This window comes from Thunnus thynnus, chromosome 4 (assembly GCF_963924715.1).
Source record: "Thunnus thynnus chromosome 4, fThuThy2.1, whole genome shotgun sequence".
NCBI lineage: Eukaryota > Metazoa > Chordata > Actinopteri > Scombriformes > Scombridae > Thunnus > Thunnus thynnus.
This window is the reverse complement of record NC_089520.1, coordinates 35,117,169-35,140,175: the sequence shown is the minus strand read 5'-3', so window position 1 is coordinate 35,140,175 and position 23,007 is coordinate 35,117,169. Positions and strand designations below refer to the sequence as shown.

The window sequence follows — 23,007 nt, the reverse complement described above, 5'->3', positions numbered from 1 at the left end:
CACCACTGATTCAACTTTTGTTCAAGAAAACAGAAACACCTGCTGTGGGTTTCAATACAATATATAAATGCTGTAAAGTACACACTATTTATGAATCTCATAGTTTGCTATTTTACATGTAGCAGAGGTCAAAGGCGTCTTATTGATGTTTCCTTGTCTTGATTTGTTCTTGTGCTTTTAACAATCGTGCTTTTTTATTTATAAGACACCATAAATGCTTTTTTTCTCCTCATTGTTTGTTTCTTTAGTAATACTTTTCTCACTTACTAGTGCACAACTAACAATAAATGTAATCCACAAGTTTGTCCTAATGAAATGATTCCAGGTAATGTGAGCAGACATGACAGACCCTGGAGTGCTACCACTGATTTTACATGTGAAAAAGAAATTATCATTTTCAAAAAAAAGAAATGATCATTTTGAATGTTTTTGTCAGAGCTGTTGTACTACTGTTCACTCTTTATTTTCCTTCTCCATTTTCATAGTGCAACTTTACTTATACTGCAATAGTGAATGTTAGTACAGTATTGTTAAAGTCCCCTAACCCTAACCCTAACCCTAACCCTAACCCCACTCAAAAATGTTTTTCTTCTTGTTCCTACAGTTGGATGTTTAAGCTCATAAAAATGTTTGGATTCCAATTAGAAAACCAAGTAACATGTATTTGCTTTGCATCTGTGTGGGACAGTTGTGCATAGCTTTTAACATGTGTGCGTGTGAGTGTGTTTGACAGCAGTGGGCCGTGTGTGTGTGTGTGTGTGTGTGTGTGTTTGTGTGTGTGTCTGGGGCTTATTAATAATGTATGAGGTGGGAGGGGTGAAGGAGAGGGGCGGTGACAGATGGAGAATCAGTGTGTGAGAGGGAGAGAGAGAGAGAGAGTGTACGAACTGAGAGACAGCGAGAGCTCAGAGAGAGAGAGAGAGAGAAAGGGACAGAGAGAGTGAGGAAGAAGAGAACAGACTGAATGAAAGAGATGGATCGAGAGTAGTGTTTTCCTGCATTTTTACAGCCGTTTCATCTGTCCTGTTTGTGTCTTTCTAACGGATTTGACTGACAGTCGCTCAGTCTTTGTGTTTTCTGTTGTCTGTCGGCTTCCTTGGATGCTGAAGGATTGATAGAGATGGAGATACAACACACTCAGCCAGCACTGCTTGTTACCTGGACGCAAGAGCTGCACTGAGAGAGGTACTGAGATATATGTGTGTGTGTGTGTCTATGCATGTGTGTGTGTGTGTAAAGGGGAGAAAATCCACTTTAATTCAGTTTTCCACTTTTATTCCCCTACAGAAGTGGAGTTTAGCAACCTTTTCAGGAAACAATCTGAATGTCAAACTTACAGTTAACACCATTTTTGTGTATATATGTGAAGTAGAAAACTATATATGGGAAACAACTACTTGAACTGATTTTTTTATTATATACTTTAAAGCATCATAAAGGTACTTCATTGGCATGATCTCAGATTGTATTTCAAAGGCTGTAATAGTAGTCATTTTACTGTCTTTGCGCATTAAACAGAATACAGTGTTCTGTACTTTACCGCGGGTTTGAATCCCGTACAGCTCAAAGCCTTTGTCACTCGTTTTGTTCACTCTTTTTCTGTCCCTGCTTTGATTCTTCATTGTTACCACTGGAAAGAGACAAAGCTGAACTCCTCATATAAAAAAAGATATTATAATAATATAATAAGGGCTGGTGCTGCTGTCTTTGTGTGAGTGTGTGTCATTGTGAAACTTTGATTAATTCACTGATCAGTTATGCTGCATGGCATGTGCTTTACTAGAGTTCATGTCATTGTGGATTGTGGCGTATTTGTACTCTAGGTGTTTTTTGTGTATTGTACTGGCTTGAAGCTTTTTTGTCTCTATGTTGGTTGTTTCATTGATTGTTCAGGCTGTTAAAATGAAGAGACATGTGGTTACATCTGTCTATACTGCTAGCCCTGCACACACACACACACACACACACACACACACACACACACACACACACACACACACACACACACATACACATGCACACACATTACCTCATTGGGTGCAAACAGTCTTATGGCTGCCTGTCTGTCTGCATTTCCATCTTTTTCTGTCTTTCTCTTTTATTTTTAGAATTTTGCAGTTTGGAATCTGTATGAGTAGAATTAGCCTCAGCTCCTACATTTGCAACAATACGTCTTGTGTGATGTCACCAGGGACTGATATTAGTTATCTGTCTTATACTAGTGAACTCCGGCTTGTCAGAGTTCATGACCCACCTGACTCTTGTCAAGCTAAACTTTGCAGAAGAACCTGGAGCTACAGTAAATTCACTATGTCATAGTCATCTACATTTGAAAACAAATCTGCCATACTAGAATACTATGTCATCACTAAATGACTGCAGCCTTTTACCAGTTTGTATTTGGCTTAATGTGGTCTGGCAAGGCTCAATAGACATGTCATGGATGAATTAGCTTGGCACTGACGCCATTTCTAGTCTGCTGTACAATAGATACAGTTGTCTTCTTCAGTCACACGTGAACATCAACCCTTCTTTCACCTAGTTGGATGAATGCACTACTCATTGGGCTGTCATTGGTTTGTGCTTCTGATTACAAAATAGAAAAACATGATTGCTGTTGTGGAAATGTAGTCATATCCTATAATATCCATCAGAACTAAAACATAGGACATACTCCTCTAGTGTCATGCTTCTTTTATATTCTTAATACGCAGTTGAAATATTTTGTTTGGGAGTTTTGAGACTTCACAAGTCATGTCATCTACTGTAAACACTCCCAGTAGACTCTGATTGGTCTGATAATAGTCTTGTTCTGGCCTGAATCCATTTCCTGTGGATGTTTTTTTCAGAGTAAAATCTTCCAAGTTATGGTTTGATGCCACAAACTTTGAACGTAGGCTTTCTCAGCTGCTGTCTATTTATTATATGATACATTATATGACATTCTTGTGCACAGCCAAAATAATATTAACATCATGTATGGGATCATTTTTACTGCTCAGCTCACTGACTCATTAGAAACTAACTATTCTGTCTGTCTATATGCTGCTGGACATCCAGAGAAAACCAGTAAGATGGTCAGGTACAGAACATACCATGCACTGTAAGTGTTGATTGTATTGTTGTGAAGATTTGGTTTGCTTATGCACACATCAAAGAACACGTTGGAATGTGTCCTTCAGTACAATTCAGTGTCAAGTCTGTGCCTATATTTAGACAAAGTCATTAAAAAGTCACATGCTATTAATTTATTTATAATGTTAAGTGTAGAATATGTATGGAGCAGGGAGTAAAATGTCATTTGATTGTATGGATGCTTGCTGGCTCAACTAAAACAGGGTAACATGAGGACATATTATGACCTTTGACCTCCACTGAGGTCTGATCAATAAAAAAGGTAACGTTTTATTTTAGTGGAAATATTCAGTGAGGAAAGATCGTCTGTCTCTCTATTAGTAGAACTTGTCTTTGCCTCATGGCCTGACCAGACTGTATACCTGTGTGCAATGAGTGTGTGTGTGTGTGTGTGTATGGGTGTGTGTGTAGGAGACCTAAATGGCTGTGATGACGAAGGCTATCTGAACATGCTGTGTGTTTGTTGCATATGTGGGAGGATTTGAACACTTAACACACATTTATTAGCTTTGTCACACATGTTTATTCATGTGTGTGTGTGTGACTGATGCAAGTGGGAGGATTATTACATTTCAAGTGTTTTTTTTTTTCCATGTGCAGGTGTGTGTCTGTGTTGTGATGTGGACAAGTGTTTGTTGAAGGATGCAGGAGGGTGGACAGTATGTGGGAGTGCCAGAGCATCAAATACACATAAACACAAGCTCACAAACACCCCCCCACACACACACATATGCACACATACAGTCCGTTCTTTGTTCTGAAGCAATGTGAAGAAGAGGTTAATGCACCCAGAAAACAGGAGAGAGAGAGAGAGAGAGAGAGAGAGAGAGAGAGAGAGAGAGAGAGAGAGAGAGAGAGAGAGAGAGAGAGACCCTAATGGACAATGACGGGCCTTTCATTGCAAATATTTGGTGGTCTCATACTAACCATCCCATCCCCCTTTCTCTATCTCTCCCTCTCTCTCCACCCCCCTTCTCTCCATTGCCAAAGGGAAAAGATCAGAACAAATTGTCACTCTGTGATCTACCCACGTTACATGGCTTTTTTTCTAGAAAGAACAATGCTAAAGGCCATTTATCTGATGCCAATCATGTTGTTGTTGTTGGGAAGCAGAGGAATGGATGTGAATTTGATTTATAGTTGTCTTGTGGATCATTTTGACATCAGTAAATCATTACCGAGAGACTTTATTATATTTGCTGTGGAAAAACAAGATGAAATGTGAGAAGAGGTGCAGCCTCCACCTCTCAACTGTTACAGTGCATGTTCAAACACAAATATTAAACATTAGCAAGATACATTCAGGATCAGGCTGCAGTGCTCAGGCAGTTTAGTAATGTTACCTGCATGTAGTGTAGGGTAAAGACAGGATAGTGAATGTGTGCATTTAACCATGTTCTGTCTCATACTAGTGGTTAGATGCTATATTATTTTGAATTGCTTATCTTCAGGGTTTAGACTATGGAGGTTGGACAAACAAGCATTTTGAAGACTTTGCCACGAGAACTTATCATGGACATTTCCTGACATTTAATATACCAATTAACTGATTAATTGTAAAAATAATTGCTAGATTAATTAAAATGATCATTAGTTGATACCCTAAGACAGTTTCTTTGCCTTAAGACTCATGTTTGTTACTTCGAGGTATCACATTAAAATTAGACTAGTAAGTAAAAACTGAATAAATTGCTACTTTAGTAATAAATGACAATAAAAAATAAATTAAATACAATATTAACATCTTCAGATTAAGCAATCATAGTGCCAAAATTGACTTCTTGACAACACTACAAATATGACCCTGACCAATCATTGTTCACAACCTTTTGTGAGTTCATAGGTTGTTGAGGATGAGGGTCAAGAAAATATCAATCACGGCTATAGAAATGCGATGTGTGATGCTGGCAGTCTTGTGTTCTGAAAAAAAAAAAAATTGATTGTGGACCCATTCCTGGGTGTCCTGAAGAGGACATGGATGGACAATATGTGCTGTCTATCCATCAAAGAGAACTTGAGATAACAAATGTGTTAACATGTCAAGAACATTACATAAATGTAGCTAGGTACCAGGTTTACTGTATGTAAACAGAAGGTCTGGTGGAGGGAGGTGCAGATTTTTTTAAATATCAAGAAAAAAAGTTCCTAAAAACATTATATTCAGGACTCTCATATCAGTAACTCATTTTTGAGTCAGATTGAAATTGGCACTACACAGTAAAATCAGCAGTTTTTTAAATAACAAATGATGTCTTTTTCTTATTTTGAGATTAAATTACAACTGTTTGATGTCTTAGAACAGAAAATAATAACAGGATACAGTCAAGATGAGTAGTTGTAGTTTTTTAGTTTTTCCCCCATTATATTAATATAGTTATAATATAGTAATAAAGTTGTATAAATATATATTACAGAAAGATTACAGAAACATATTGTATTCTTGTATTTCTTCTCCATTGCTGCTGCTTTGGCTGTTATATTTACGTAATCATAGAGATTTAGCTCTAGATGAACCCTCTTCTGCCATGTCCAGATAATCTGCTGGCTCAAAGTGTGCGTCTATGTGTGTGTGAGTGTGTGTGTGTGTGTGTGTGCGCATGTGCAAGTGTGCCAGATCGCGCTGGATAAGCCCTCATCAGCAGAATATTTAAAAAAAAAACTAAACTAAACAAAACATGGCATGCAGCAGAAACCAAGTTTCTGTCATGAAATATTCTGCCTGAAAGCAGCATGTAAAGTTTAGCAGGAACCAGAAAGCTGAAGATTATCTTGTGTGCTGATGGTTTAGTTCACATGAACAGAACAGAGGATGCTTTGGGTTGCAGGTCTTTACCCTCTAGAACTTACTGCTGGTAGAAGTGAATTGCAGTTTTTCAGTGCAAGTAGGTAGAAATATCCTAACTTTTATCATCTATTAATTATTTTTTCCTGTGTTCACTGACAAAACAAAGCTTGATATATCAAGATCAGAAATTAAATATACTGACGCCAAGGCAAGACACGAGAAATGTGACAGGATTTGTATGATTTGATGATGGGTACGCATGTTTCTGACATTGTGACACTTGTCTTGTGTTGTGTTGGCCGTCTTATGTAAGTTGTTCTAAAAAATCTGCATTTCATCAGAGGGAAAATATTCATACTAATATGTACAGAAATCTAGACAGTGAATATAAAAATGTAAAAAGAAGAGGTTAATAAGGGGTTAAAATGAGTGAGAGGAGGATGATGGTAAAGAAGGTCAAGACCCAGACTTGGCTGATTCCAGGTGGGAATACAGATGTTGTGCCCATGAGCCAGGTACTTAACCTACATTACTGCACAAGCATCCATCTGTGTGTGTGTGATATTAGGCTCAGGGATAGATCTGTCTGCTGCACTAAGACACACTACCAGAGACTAACACTCACACAGAAATGTTCTGGAAGGAGAGGTGGTAACCTACATTAACCACCATGTCACAGAGCGTATGTGTGTTTGTGTGTGTGTGTGTGTGTGTGTGTGTTGGCTGTCAGTTTAGAACTGTCTGCTGCTATTTGTACTTTCTTCACATGTAACACAAGGTGAACTTGCACAGACACAACACATTTAATGGCTGGGAAGCCCATTAATGATTGTCAATTAGCCATTTTTTAAATATAACTATAGAAAAAGTCCAAGTTGTCCCAAAAGAATTTGGTTTCAAGTTAAGATAACTTACTAGTCTTGCAGAGTTAGATGAATAGATGGATAGCACTCTCATGTCTGTGTGTTAAGTGGAGCTGGAATCTGGATCTGGTTAGCCTAGCTTAGCATAAAGACTAGCCTGTCCCAGTGAAAAGATACACCTACCACACTTCACAAGCTCACATGGCAGGGCAGTTGCTGCTGGAACTGAAGAACTAGAAAATAAGCCAAATGGTACACTACATGAGCAAAAGGCTTTATGTAAAATGACAAAAAATATATATGATTGATGTTAATTATCAAAGTTCGGGTCAAAGGCAGCACAATGAAGACAATCTCATGGGCTGCACACACATAATCACACACAAACACACACACAGAGGCCTGGGTTGTTGAGTATGAGTGAGTGATATCCACCATGACTGAAAATACACTTTAAAAGGTGACTTGCACCATGGTAGTGAATGCTTTCAACCAAAGATTGAGACAAAATCAACATAAGGAAACTTGAAGATTACTATTGTAAATAATGAAAGACAGTAAATCAGCTGTTCCACTGTGTGTGTATGTACCTCTGTTTAAATGTGTCATAAATCCAGAATAGTAAATGGTCTGATGGATGCCCTCAATCTGAAAATGCAATCTGGGGGTGACTTGTTCTCATGTATTTTTCCACTCAATGATTCTCTTGATTGGTAAGGACTCAGGGCTCAGCTTACCATTGGCCATTGCTCCACTCACTCGTGAAATAGTCCCTTTAATTTGTGACCAGCGCTGCAGCTGGAACAGGCTGCATTTGATCCTCTCTCATTTGAATTTTACCCACTTACCAGAATATGACACATGGATAGGGACGTGTCTGCATTAGTTTATGTATCTATCCACAAATGTGTTTGCATTTCTTGACGACATTGGAAAACGATTAAGAACAAAGTAGATTAATAGGAGTGTATATCAGTGATACATTTAATATACTGCTAGAAAATGAGATGTCTCGTGGTTCTTCAGCAGCTCCTGAAATGTGTGGTGTACCGCAGGGGTCAGTTCTTGGTACACTTCTGTTCTCTGTGGACACGTTCCCACATCATTCCACTGTTGTAGTCCACTGTAGAATATTGTAAGGCACTTAACAATAGACTGAAGTTTTAGTCCACCCTCCCTCACCTTACAGATATATTGTGTTGCGTGTGGTTGGTATATAGCATGTTAAATGGTTCATGAGCATGACACACTCGCGTATGTAAAAAGTGCGTCAATAACCTAGCATAACTGCCAACACAGATGTAAATAGCTGCTCTCTGCTCATCTGCCAAAGTTCCAAAAAAAAAAAAGCATGACAATAACTGTACTGCACATTTGCATTTTTGAACATCATCTGAAATAAAAAGCTCAATATGATTTTTTTTTTTTTTATATCCAAGAAACGTAACAAAAATCAGGCCCTTATTTCCACCTTACCCTCTGTATAAAGATGACCATGCTATTTTGCCATGAGACCAAGCTCTGTATGTCTGCAGCAGCTCTGCTCCAACTGCTCAAGGATCTGAAGAGTGACATTTAATGAAAAACAAGACAGAGATTACATAATATGTCAGTTTTAGACTACAACCACATTAAGCAAGCAAAACTGAAAACATATAATTTTTTTCTTTCCATCCACACCAAGCCAGTGGTTTTCACACCCCAAAACAGAGCTCCAAAACTATATCCAGAGTGAATAAACCTGAAAACACAGTTTATGCATTTTTAGTGCAGTTTGGAAACTATCAGACACCTGGTCAGACACTGGTGGCTGAGAAGTCAGCTTTCTGTTGCTTCTAACCCACTCTGTGATCATTCATTTGAATTGTTTGTCAGACAACATTTGGGATTATTAAATAGAGATTTGGTTGACATCTCAGTTTGCAGTGTGTCCACCGACGGAGAACAAAGAAGAGGAGATTTAGGCATTTTCTTATTGGTTTGATGTTTCAGTCATTCAGCAGCTGCATTAAGTGGAAATGAGGGGTTAGTTTGGATGTAGTCGTAGCCTCTGTTCACTGACTTATTGTTACCTTCAGGATTTTAATGTTGTTGCTGGCATCGCTAGATTTTTCCTAAGATGATCATTTCAATGTTTCAGTGTTTTTATATAATATTCTGTTTGAGTGCTTTGTAACTATAATATATTTATTTACTCTGTTCTGTATTTAACACTCTTTGCTTTCTTTTAAAAAAAAGAAAGTGTTGAATACTAAAAAAAAATGTACAGTGCTTTCTGTCTCCTCAGAGGGAAGGATGAGTGTGTGTGTGTATTTTGTACTTGATAGATATCGCCAACGTGTTAATTAGATTTGTCAGCAGCTCCATGCTCTCAACCAGCCCTTGTGATATTTTATAAGCACACACACACTTACAGACTCAGCAAAAAAAAAAAAAACCCAACAAAACGACATTCACTCTTACAAAAGCATGCGCACACACACGCACACACACACACACCATCATCCTGCCTAATCCCTTTCAATGTGTGTCCCCCACCCACACACACACACACACAGACATACAAAGGCACACTTTATCACACCTTTTAACCACTCCACCAGAGCAATAATCACTGACACACACTCGCACACTGACATGTCAGTCATTTTAACACCATGGTCCCCATGGGACGTGGGGGGGGGGGTTTCCTCACACTGTTTACACGTGCATGCACACACATGCATTCACACATACACACACGGACACACCGAGCTGTTGTTATGTCAAGAAAAAGCCAGAGAAGGACACGAGGACCTGAAACAAAGAGGAAACATGGTGCTTCACTATTTTAAAGTTTAAATATTCTTTATATTATCTATATATTATAGAGCAAACATGATGTAAAACAGCATTAAAAAGAGTATGACAACATGACGAGAAAAGAGAGAGGGGAAGGTTAATGAAAAGGACAGTGAAGTCTGCTCATCTGCTCATGAAAATGAGAGACTCAACTCTGACCAGCTGTGTTTTCTAAAGGAAGACATGAGGGAGAGATGGGAAGGACAGATGTAATATCATCCTACATAATGAATGAATAGACAGAGAGATGGAGGACAGGGAGGTTTCTGTTCACTCTGTCCCTATAGGTGGACACACACTCGATAACAGACTTAATGTCATTTTGCAGATTATACAAGAAAGGAGGAGAAAAAGACCAGAGAGAGGGAGGAAAAGAGGGAAAAGAGACCTGAGTAAATGAAATTTGGTAATGGTATAATTATGGAAGAGAAATGGGAAAGGACAACTGTGTGTGTGTGTGTGTGTGTGTGTGTGTGTGTGTGTGAGGCTGCGGCAGACCAGCCAATGGCAAAATGACTTAAATCACCGTGGTAACCTCAAGGCAGATGGGCCCATGCTGTCAAATTAGGCCTGGTAGCTTACCAAACTGCATGCACACATACAGACACACATGGATGCATACACGCACGCACATATGTGCACATGCACACACACACACACACACGATTTGTTTCACACAGAGAAATGTGAGGAAAAAGCAATTTAAGGAAGTGTTTTAGTTAGAGATAGACCTGCAACTATTACTCGAGACAGAAAAACAGACAAACAGAAAAAATAATCACCAACTATCTTGGTAATCAGTTTTAGTTTAAGAAAATATGCCAAAACTTTTTGCTGGTTTTAGTCTTTCAAATGTGATGATCTAATGCTTTTCTTTTTCATACATGACGATAAACAGAAGATATTTTGGTTTTGTTCAAACAAAAGAAGACATTTAAAGATGAGTTTGGGAAATTACAGGTATTTTCATTATTTTCTGAAATTTTATATCCAAAATGATTATTACTTGCAGCCCTAGTTTCAGTGTGGTTTAAGTTTTGCTTGTTATTATTTTTCATTTTCTTTATATTATTTTATCTATTGTTATTTTTTAAAAATATTTACATTAACAAGATTAACAGAACATTTTTCTTGCAGAATGCCACAGCCCTGGAGGTAACCTACTCTCAAATGTGAGAGAAGTTTTTGCAAAGTTTAGAAGTAGAAGAATTACAGTAAATTTCAAGAAAAAAGAAAGAAGCTGAAAGAAGTTCTGTTCACAGTAAAAGCAAGTTTGTGGAGAAATTGCCAAAATGTCTACAGATAAAACCGTAAAAATCAGGATAGGTGTACAGAGGAAGGGTGAACACCATATTTACAGTGGAACAGTCCTTTAAAGCAGACAAAAGGTGTGCCCTGCATGAAGGAGCTGCATGAAGCCTCCTCATGACATATTAATGGAAGCCCTACACATGACCTCAGTAGTCCACTGAGGAATCACACACACATGCACACGTCACATCAATGTACCGTATGTTTGTGTGTGTCAGAGGAAGTCAAGTGTTTGAGTTGTCTTGTTAGTCTGAAACGAGCATTGATATTATTAGAAGTATTATTATCAGCCTGATATTGCTTGCATAATGACTTTGTATTGGCTCTATCATGTTTGTGAGTGTACAGGGATCGATTGAATGGGCAGTTTGCAGATTTGTGCAGACTTATGTGCAGTGCTTGTATAGCATGATATTGCACTGAACCGAATATGGCAGCTTGGACTGCAACAGACTGAACATATGACTGAAGTGAAGTCAGCCAGAATCAGCACTGGACGTCAGGCGATATGAACAGTGTGGCATTCACTTACTGATGTACGTACTGAAGTACATTTGAACAGTGATGTGTTTACCAACGTTTACATTTACCAACGTATGTACAGAAGTGTATCTGAATGCTGATGCTGATGCCACTGAGCTCAGGAAAAGAGTGAACAAATTACATAGTGTCTACGAGTCTTGGAATAGAACTGAATGAAGTGATTGGAGTCAGTAAAGTGATTCATGATTTCCACCTCTACTACATCCATGGTCTGCATACATGGACATGTGATCATACATGCTGATGCCATACATGCAGTACATGCACTGAGAGAGAAGTTGAACATACTTCCAAACTGGCTTCAGCTTTATGCCAAGCTGCTGGCTGCTTACTATCAAAACAAAACTCTATCAGCAGCTTTCAGAGCTGCTGAAAGCTGCTGCTGAAAGCTCCAAAACAGCTATCAGAGAGTCAGAATTGTCTATTTCATACAGTATATTTACATCACATGTGAGCTATTTAGCTGGAGGTGACTGACAGTGGCTTACTGCCATTAGTCTTTGCACAATGATCTTTTCCAATCTGATAGAAGGACCAGGTCAGCTATTGTTCATGCTAGTGTTTAAACATGAAAGGACATTTTTGTACCACACGCCTCTTATGAGTGTCTAGTTTAGACAGCACCACGCTAGATTCATGTTTATTCATTCACTCTCTCAGTAAGTCACTTGGGAGCTTACAAGGCAGACTCTTGTTTTTTGTCTTTGACTTTGCTATTAGGCTGTTTTTTAAAATTAATTAGAATATAAAGTACAGAGACTGGCTTTTTATTGAAAGAGTTTTTGTTTTTGTGTGTACACAGTTAGATTAAGACAGAGAGTGTTAGCTAGGTGATGAAATATGACTGTGGGGTATTATTATTATATTATATGTAATAATATATTATACAATTGGGTGCACCTTGTTCCTTGAGTCAGGTCTAGGATGCATGTACACACACACACACACACACACAATCCAGCTGGTGGCCAGACTTTGAAATTATGCCCTCTGGATTATACAGTACTGTTTTTTGTTCTGTGAATTCAGCTTTTTTTGCATTAAAACACGCACACACACGCACGCACGCACACACACACACACACACACACACACACACACACACACACACACACACACACGCACACACACACACACACACACACACACACACACACACACACACACACAGATAAAACACAGTGATTGCACTTTTGCTTCATCCCTTTCAGGCCTGTATGTTCTTCCTGTCTCTCTCCTTTATACACACACACACTCCTCAGATGCAGGGCTTTGATAATGGCAAACACACCTCCAGCCTCACACTCCTGCCAGTGTTGGTCTCCCCATTCACCTCCTCCTCCTCATCTTCATCCCTTCTTACACCCCCCCCCCCCATCATATCTCCCTCCTCCTTCCTCCCCCCACTTTCATCCCTCCTTCCCCTTGTGGGGCTGTTGCTAGGGAGCCCTGGCGACCGGGGAGTTTTCTCATTGGACGAGGTGGAATGGAGGTGGTGGAGAAAGGAGTAAGTTGAAAAAGGAGGAGGGATGGAGGAAAGGGGGTGAGTGGGGGGGTTGGAGGAGCACAAAGTGAGATCCAGATGTGCTAATGAGGTGGCATAGTGACCAACATTGCTTCAGCGGGTGATGGAGGCATGGAGGAAAAGATAGGATGGATGGAAACATGGAAGTGAGGAGAGGAGTGAGTGAAAGAACAGAGGGAGTGATAAGCTGATAAGAGAGGACATGGACAAGTAGAAATAATACGCTAAAAAATGGAGTAATGAAATTAGTTAAAAAGAGAAAGATTGAAAAGGAGTTTTGCATTAGATGGAGACAAACAACAGTCAAATATGATGAGATCATGTTTGCAATGAGAACAAAAGATTGACAGAGATGAGAATAGAGGAGAGGAGGAGGATAGGGAGAGAGAGAGAGGGAGAGGCAATTTAAAACAAGATGGGGAGTGTGAGTAGCGGTGGGGGGTTGAGGGAGATAGAGAGGAAGAGATAGATGGAGTGAGAGACAGAGGGCTAGACTGTACCCTTTCATTTATTTTGGCTGGCACAAAGGAACATTACCTCTGGACAAAAACACACACACTCACACACACATATTCTTGTATTACTATATATGTGAGGGCCTGCCATCGACGGCTCATTTCTTAACATTAAATTAAAACAAATTCTGAACCCAAACCTTAATCTTGAAAGAGCCATTCACCTGTTTCTGCATGTTTATTCCCATCTCCATGTCACATTTTAAAGCATCTTTTGTCTAAAGCAAATCACCTGTTTGCCATACACTTACACTGGCAGCAATCTGGAGTCTTTTTCAAGGACACCTGCACTGCACTAACCTGCCACCTGAGCTACAGACATTATATGGATGTTCTACCCTCCAGGCAGCCATTTCTTTCCATTGTACGATACTATAGTATCCAGTAGAGCTGAAAAAAACTTGATTAATCAACAAGTAAATTGACAGAAAATGAACTGCTATCACTTCTGATAATCAATAATTGAAGTCAATTGTCAAGAAAAGCCCCAAACATTTCCTGTTTCCAGCTTCTCCAATGTGAGGATATGCTGTTGTTCTGTTTCATGATATGTGCAGTGGATTTTTTTTAAATGTATTTATTCAGGGAAATTTCACTGAGAGGAAGCCTATCTTTTACAGGAACACTCTGATCACATTCACACAGTTTCACACATTCACACCTAGAGGCTCTGCAGTACAAGTCAAGTCAGTTTTATTTATATATTGCCAAATCACAACAGAGGCACTTTTCACATAGAGCAGGTTTAGACTGTACTCTTTAATTTACTGAGACCCAATATTCCCCCATGAGCAAGCACTTGGTGACAGCAGCAAGGAAGAACTCCCCCTTAATGGGAAGAAACCTCAAGCAGAACCAGACTCTATGTGGGCAGCCATCTGCCTTGACTGGTTGAGTTGAGACTGAGGAGGAGAGGGGAGAGAGCGAGCTGGACAGCAGACAGTCTGCAGCTGAAGGTCTCCTGCGAGACAACCACTGTCTGATCTGCCGGCCGCTGAGCAGCTCCACTGGAGCAGTTGTGCTCAAGGGCACCTCAGTGGTAATGTGGGAGGGGGAAATGCTGCTTTGTCACTGCTTTTTTACTTTTCCCCACCTAGCACCCCTAAGAATTATGTCCCTGCTGGGTGATTCTGCAGTGCACAAGTTATGCCACTGCCAACATTCAGTGCCAATGCAGGAAGTAGTTATTTAGCAAGACAGAAAGTATAGATGGGAAATTCCGGGAAGTAGATGGGTACGTAGCACATTTGACTTTCATGCCAGAGCCAGGAGTTGGTGTCTCATCCGAGACCAACGTGTAATGTAATTTTTTCACCTTTATCCAATCTTTTCCTAACCTTCCCTAACCTCACTATTTTAACTGTAGCCATACCTTAACCGTATCCAAACCACAGTTGTTTCCATTCAGATTTCAGTTGTAAACCAGCACAAACTACAGGATCACATTCTGATTTGTCTAAAGGCTGGTCTTATGCTTATTCAGGAGGCAAAATATTCTAACCCTAAACTCCAGTATACTACAACATAATGTCATTCATGGCAACGCTTTGTTTATGCTGACCTGCTCTGTTCACAATCACCAGTACATACTCATTATAATCTTAAAAATAATTTGTAATGCTATATCAGTGTCATAGTCAGCCTTTATATGTGCATTGGTTTCCTAGTCGGACAATATTTTGTCCTTTCAGGACACACACACACACACACAGGTAGGCTGGCTGCAGTGATGATTCAGCTCTAATGAGCCATTTCCAGTGGAGCAGAGCTGCAGTGGTCCTGTCATAAGCCTCTGGCTGAGCCCTCAGAGCCGACCTAACATTTATTTAACCTCCAGCTGGCTGCAGCCCTCTCATCTGCTACAGTGCACGCTCACTGAGTCACTAGTAGTGCTGTTTGATGACCTGCTCGTGTGGATTCCAAGCTAAATGCTATACAATATAATGAGCATCATTTGATGTTGAAACATAATGGCAATGGTTATGTGAAATAACACAAAAATATGACATTGCCTTGGTCAGGATCATATAATAAATGGTCAATAATGTGTGGACTTTACAATTTAACGTTGTTTTGTTGTTCGATTTGAAAAAAAAAACAATTCTTGAAAACCATTTGTAGTGCTGCTGAGCATATTTGGGTGGCTGCCAGGTCCCAGTGGGTGGGTGTGGTTTTTGATTGTGAACAGTGTGCCTGGAGGGATCACTAAATGGTCTCTTTGTATGTCATGAATACATGATGTCGTGACAAAGGTGAGAGGGGATGTCTTTAGTGTGATTTGGATGTCAGCAGGAGGTCTTCAATATTTCAGATGAAGTATGGAGAAGGAGGGTTCTTTGTTAAGTCATGTAGAAACACACCAAAGAAGAAAACTGTCAGGAAGCCTTGCTGCAAACAGGTCCTGGTGATTTTTGTTGAAAGGATACTGTAATGTACTGTAGATGTTCTATGTTTTATTTACGTCCATGTTTACTTGCTTGCAGTCAACTTCTTCAAATTCTTGCCTTTTCTGCTGCATTGCTGTGTTAATTTGCATGCTACCGCCACCCGTGGATCTGTGGAATAATGTGAAATCATAGGCAGGAATGTGTATTGCATCACTTGCGTGCTCTTTTGTGTGCCCTTCTGTGGGTGCATGAGAACTAACAATACAAGGACTCACTCATAAAATATTGCTCTATAGTGCTACTAGTGTTCAAAAACACTGGTACCTTTAATCTGCAACTGAAAATGTTCCAAGCAAATGTTTCCTCCAATTAAAACGTTTGGTAAAAACCACCAATCCTGAGCCTTTTTAGAGGTAAAAGTCTTCAGTAGGGATGAATGGGTTTGTAGTATTGAGAGATGAGCTAACACATTGATGGTTTTGGTCTGTAATGGGATTTGTTGACGATACCAATATAAAGGATATCACCAGCTTTAAACCTTTGAGTAACTTTTGACAATCAACCCCCTCACCCACCCTCACCCCACCCCTAATGATGATTATTATCTAATATTAGTGGTCAATGGCTGCTACTTGATATACAGTATGATTGGGCAGATGAGCAGGCCTTTAGAGCCATGTATTGTGGTCTTTATTCACGTATGTATTCATCTGTTTCAACACATGCCTTTGTGTGTGTGTGTGTGTGTGTGTGTATGTGTCTCTCCCGCTAACACACACTAGGATGGACTAATGTGTGTTAGACGGGAGACTGACCTTCCTACTCCTTTCTTAGGCAGTGTTACAACTTCTGGCATGTTATGACCACTCCTGTCTTATTTGCACCTCTTCTTCTTTTCTTTTCTCTCAGTTTCATTCTTTATCTCAACAACAACATCTCTACAATCTTATTCATCTCTCTCTCTTTCCTCCTTATTATGTCAGGTTATGTGTCAAGTCTGTTCACTTTTCTGCAGCTATGGAACACACCTCATTCACATTGAATTAGTGACTTTCCCTTAAATGCACTTTCGGATCTGTAAGTTTTTTTTTAAATTGTAGATGCAGAGGTACTCAAATACATGATAATATCTGCCAATATCCAATATAATATCCAAGATAATACCCAATATCCACCATTCAGAACTCCATCTTTGTGTGTCACTTCCATCTATTTCTTTTTCAGTTCTTCCTCTGTCCTCTAACACCACATCTTCTCTGTCTCTCTGTTGTTTTTCTATTTCCTCGTTTTGTCTGCTGATCTCTATCTGCCTGCGTCTTTAACCTCTTTCCCCGTTGTCTCTCCTCCCCCCAGCCTCCCTCTCTGTCTGCCTGCCTCCATCCTGTCTTTGTGGACTTGATGGGTTGAAACTGACAGGGGGTAACAAACTGATTGGGGTCCCCCCGCCTCTTGTATTTCCTGTTCAGACAGTATGAGCTGACTTTGGTTCACAGTTCTGGATGAGCTGCAGAGGATTTGGATGGCTTGACATGATGTGGTCTTGTTGTCTGCTCGGCTTGTTTTTTCATGTGTGAATTGTTTTGTGTGTGTGTGTGTGTGTGTGTGTGTGTGTGTGTGTGTGTGTGTGTGTGTGTGTATAAATATACAGTATATGGGAGACACAAAATTGCTAATATGGGTTGGACTTATACAGAGTTCATGGCCGATATTTCTCTTTTATTAAAAACTAGTATCTGATATGATGGATATGATGCAGTAGGACTGATGTGATATTTATCATTCCAGTGATTGTAGTGTTGGCTCATTGCCTACTGTCCCTTAATGCCTCACACCACTGTTGTGTTTGTCATCTGCAATTATGAGCTGTAATAGATCATTCTCATGAAGGACATTTTGACTCATCACAGCAAGATAAGCACAAATATAACTCATAACATTAAAAGGAACCTGCTCTGCTAACATTATGGCGTTTTTCCATTTTTTGGGGGGTAGTCACACCGAGCCATGACTTGAGTCGAGCTGGCACGCTGTGAGTGTTTTTCCATTACACAGCAGGCAAGTAGTTTACCTGTTGGAGGTGTACCAGTTGTCTGTAGCTCTTCATCAAACATCATCATCACTGTGGCTGTTTCTGCTTGTACTATTCCTCCCTGCATTATTTCTAACTGATCGCTCAACAAAGAGCTCCAAATATCTCTGTTTTTTAGTGTTGCTAATGAAGCTCTGTTAATTCGGTAAGGAACGCATTTCCTGTAAATTCTTCGCAATAATAGTCTCCCATTATGTGGTCATTTAAAAGCTTTTAATATGAAGCAGTAAAGCAGGAAATGTTGGGTTTGCATCTGTGGTAACTTGACCTGACTGATACAGCTGCCCCTCGGTAGGCTTCCGGATAGCTAGCTAATCAGAACACAGTGGGCTCATCGATAGGGGGGCTTTAAAGAGACAGGAGCTAAGACTGCCTGTTTCAGATGGAGGCTGAACTGAGAGGCTGCATAAAGGGTCAGTATAAGATAAATAAGGAGTTTTTTGAACTGTGAATCATGCAAAGTGACTCTAGTGGAGTCCCAGAATAAAAATATAGAGCTGGAAATAAGCATAATAGATCTGCTTTAATGATGGCTCTTCCATTTACTAGTAAGCATCAACAGTCTATCAGCATGAATAAAAGCAGAGCCTTGGAACACCTAAATGGAATACGAGTATGATTAGTGTTAGTATTCACGCAAGTGTTTAAAAGGTCAAAATGTCTACTGTGAGAAAGGTTGCTTGCTGTTTCTTTTCACAGACTGTAGCTGGCGTAGAAGAGTAGATATATGTTTTGTCTGCTGGCTCGACTGGGTTGTTTCTTTTGGTGGAAGGCTTCTTTAAATAAATAAATGTGGATATCAGACAAGGAGAGGAAAGATCGCCCCACTCTGCACAGTTAATAGCAGTAGCAGCTGTAATTTTACTATGTATGTATGAAAAGAATGATGTATGAAAGATAAGAAGACATAAATGTTCAATGTAGAGAGATGTAGACCAAGAAAGGAAATTAAAGTGCAGAAATAGGATTAACAATGGTAGCAGTTGTAGTAATAACACTGGTAAAAGTAGTAGTAGTCAGTGCTTGAATTAGTTTGGTACAAAGTAACAACACATTAGATTTCTGCCCAATTACCACCACTTTCTAATAAATGTACGCACACATGTAATTATTGTGTTGGTAAAATGTCTGTTTCCTGTTCAAACAAGCCACAAGATGCGACAAAACTATGTGGCTGTGTGACATATAGTATTAGCTCTTTTCCACAACAACTTATCGAAACATAACATGTTGCCATTTTCAAAGGTTCTGCTTTTTTGTGCTTTTCACTGTTCCCTCATCACCTCCGTTTTACTAGTGTATGGTGAAAACACAAGAAACGGCTCAGGTTTTTTCAGTTTTTACACCCAAACACTCAATATTGGGAATGTTTTATTTTTGCCATCAAAATATTCGGATTGAAAGCACATCAGCTTCAGTCCAAATGTATTGGGCTTGCAAGTCCAGATCAGTCGAACCGTGCTAATGACAAGTCTCACAGGTATCCCTGCAGGTGTGTGTGTGTATTCCCATTGCTGCAGGTGGCGGTCATCATTTATTAAGAGGCCTCGTAAAAGAGGCTGTGTGGACACAGGAAGTGCTTCAGCTCACATCACCCCAGGAACTCTGAGATTGATTTATCTGGGATCGAGCTGCAGGGCACTTCCCCTCAGGGCTGGAAACACACACACACACGCACACACACACACACACACACACACACACACACACACACACACACACACACACACACGTATTTGAACAGTCAATCAACTCTGTATCCTTTCCTCTCCTGTGTCTTTTTACAGCTCCCCCTCTCTGCTGTTTCTTTCTTTTCATCTCTCCCCTCTTGAATGACCCTCAGGGCCATCTTTTTCTCTCCATCCAGCCCTGTCATTCCCCTCCTGCTCTTTCTCTTTACTGTATTTCGATAAATAAAACCAGTGAAACCTGATCATCTTCCCACCGCATCCCCACTTTGTCTCATCTCCTCTCTCACTCTCTCTTTCCATTCGCTCTTTCTCTCCCTTTCCATTAAAAGTGGGTCATTCTGCAACATCGAGCCACAGCTCCTTCCAAGCATGACATCCACATACATACACGTATCGCCTGGCAACCACTCGCTCACCCCGCACCCCTTCCATCCTCTATTCTTGTTTCCTCCATCTTACCTTCCCTGGAGGTTGTGCTCGGTGCAGAGGGCTGGGTTTGCAATTTGACACCGCTTTGTTTTGTCCCTGCTCTGCTTCCGTAGAGGGGCTGAGGGTTAATTGAGGAGGCTTTGTCTAGGAAAGGAGGGTTAATTTCACACATACACATAATGTCAATAGACATACAGTGGAAGGTTTCAGCAACATTTTACAATGCTGCAGCTAATCTAAAGGGAAGTGAAGCATTTTTCTTAGAGGTGAAATGTAGAAGTTAGAGTTTGATCAATGTCATTTAATGGCTGATATTAGTGTTTTGTGCCACATGACAAATTCTTTAACATTATCAGGCCAACAACGTCCAAAAAATATTTAGACTTTAGACATTTAACTTAGGAGGCAGCAACAGCATGAAAGTTCATTTTTGTACTTGGAAACAAAGAAACAAAAAAAAAAAAGACCACTTACTAGCTTTATCCTGAGCTTTCAACATTGCATCTCACAGTCTTCTTCTGTGGATGGAGTTAAATGGGGAAGACTCCATCTGCTGAGAAATACTGTTGAAAACTTTTTCCTGAGAACCTGAACCACATCTCAAGGTCTAAGCAGATGGATTTCAAATGATGATCATGAGATATGATTGAAAACTCTGGAATAAGCAAATGAGGGAGGCTTTTTGGTGTTTTTCTTTTTCTTTTTAAGCATCCAGGAAACCAGGTCCTAATACTATTACTGCTACTAGAGTGAGATATTACTTACTAGTATTTGTATATTGTATTTATAAGTCCAAAAATTCTTGTATTTTTTATTTATATTTCATGCTCTGGATTTGAGTAGCCGTCATTAAAACAGAGCTTTTCAGCAGCCAACTCTCATATCTCAGATTTTAGAGCCTTAGTTGAAAGTTCATGCTTTCAATTGCATAACACAGAGCAATAATGTTTCCACAGATGTTATCACAGAATGTACTCACTGTGATGGATTACCCAGCATAAGCAAGTTTTAAGTTTCCGCCTCTTTCCAGTTGATTTGAAATGAGGTGAAGTCAGTGACTGTCTGCAGTGTAGGAGAAAGCTCCACCAAGGGTTGCGTCAGAAGATTTCCAATTATAATTTCTGCTTAGGTTTTTTATCAGTGAGAAAATCACTTTCGTAGAAAAGAAAGATATGCACACACTTTGTTTGGTAAGATGACATCCACAAATCAACACACTAAACACAGATCTGTTTTACTGCATCATTTAAAAATCCTGTGGTGAAAAGAAACATCAGAAATCAGGTGAGGGAACCTAAAGCTCAAATATTTCTTGGTTATAGGATGACATTTCATGATACAAATTTACAAACAACGCAGTAACATTTATGACTTCTACTGCTGCCACCACAAATCAAAAAACATCAAAACATCAACCCAACACCTCTTACACAATGGTTGTCATAGCAACCCCTTTTAAAGGACATCTATACCAAGGAAATGATGTCATTGTCATAGACATTTCCCCCATAACGTCTTTAGCATGTGACCTGTGACCTTTGAGTGTGTGCATGAGCCATTTATTGCCATGACCTATGTGTGTGTGTGCGTGTGTGTGTGTGTGTGTTTGGCATAGTAATGGATTAGGTTAAAAGGCCATGGCTGGAGGCTGAATAGGAGGTTGGGGGGTGGGAGATAATATTCATGTATGGAGGTGTACAGTACATATAACACACACACATGCACACACAGAGCCTCTGGGACGGTCATTAGTGAATTGGTGAGTGCTAGACCTGTTATAGATCAGCAGGGAATAGCAGGTGATAGACTGGACATCAAAGTGCCCACATGCACCTCATGAATACACACTCCTTATTGTCCCATGAGGCTGGTGAAAGCAGGTCAGCGAAAGCTACACTGAGGTGTGTTTGATGGATCAGTCATTTCTTTATTCACTTCACACATTAAGTGCGGTCTTTACTTTTTACAACCTGTGTAGAAACAGTGTTTACTGCTGGATGTTTTATTTAATCAGAGCCAGCCTACTGCTTCTTCTGTTGTTTCAGTTTAAAGAAACACTCCAGCATTTTGGGAAATATTCTATCATAAAATTAAAAGAATGAATCATTGCATCAACATAAATATTTTGTACCAAAGGTCTTGAAAAGGATATCACCTTGAAAGCGATTCCTTAAAGAGTTTGTTTTTATGCCTGTTTAATGGAGATGTCTAAATTGCATAGAATAGATGGTTCAGGATGTCAGTATTCTACTTGCAGATAATGTATACAGTGGTAATGTAGTAAGACAATCTGTACTCTGACAGAAGTCCCATCTATTGAGATCTGAGGATAGATTTACAAAGCATGACTAATGTGCTGTAATCAAATTAAGATCAGATGTTGCTCAGTATTTTCAGCTTCAGTTCACCATATTCACTGTAAGTCATTATTTTACAATCCAAGCTCTCTTGTGGATAATTGTGTTCACTATGTGTTTATTCTCAGCTGAGACGTAATTACAAAAGTACAGTAAGTTAACTCAACTGACTGATTGCAAAAGTTAATTTATTTTTGAGGTTTTATAGTTTACAGTTAATTGTATTCACATTGCATCTCAGGTGTGAAGCAGTCCCTTATGAAATATAACTATAAAGAAAACACAGAGCATTGGGTCCTGAGAACTAAGACTAAAAAGCAGTCCTGTGTAAAAATAAAGCTAAAGGTGAACCTCTGGTGATCATATAGGCTGAGGGTATCCTGCTGATCAGGCTGATTGAAGTGGTAGCTAGAAATAGCCATTCAACCAAAAACCAGCAAAACACATCACAGATAACATAATATGTAGTCTGGTCAACTGATCATTATCAAATGTTAGAAATTTAATGTAGTACAAAATCGAAACACTCAAGACCC

The 23,007-nt window shown here is 39.6% G+C and overlaps 1 protein-coding gene across 12 annotated transcripts in view; it reads left to right on the top strand.

The window, feature by feature from the left end:
- Positions 1-23,007, top strand: part of nfasca (neurofascin homolog (chicken) a) — a 142,421-nt gene that overhangs the window by 41,294 nt on the left and 78,120 nt on the right. For 7 of the 12 annotated variants that reach the window (XR_010928263.1, XM_067588486.1, XM_067588489.1 and 4 more), the window contains exon 1: positions 867-1,185. The exons of 1 other annotated variant lie outside the window; for it this stretch is intronic. The gene's annotated coding sequence lies outside the window, so the exon portion shown is untranslated. Of the gene's footprint in view, positions 1-866; positions 1,186-23,007 lie in introns of those variants that run through there. 4 more of the 12 variants (XM_067588495.1, XM_067588492.1, XM_067588491.1 and 1 more) reach the window with 2 other exon arrangements.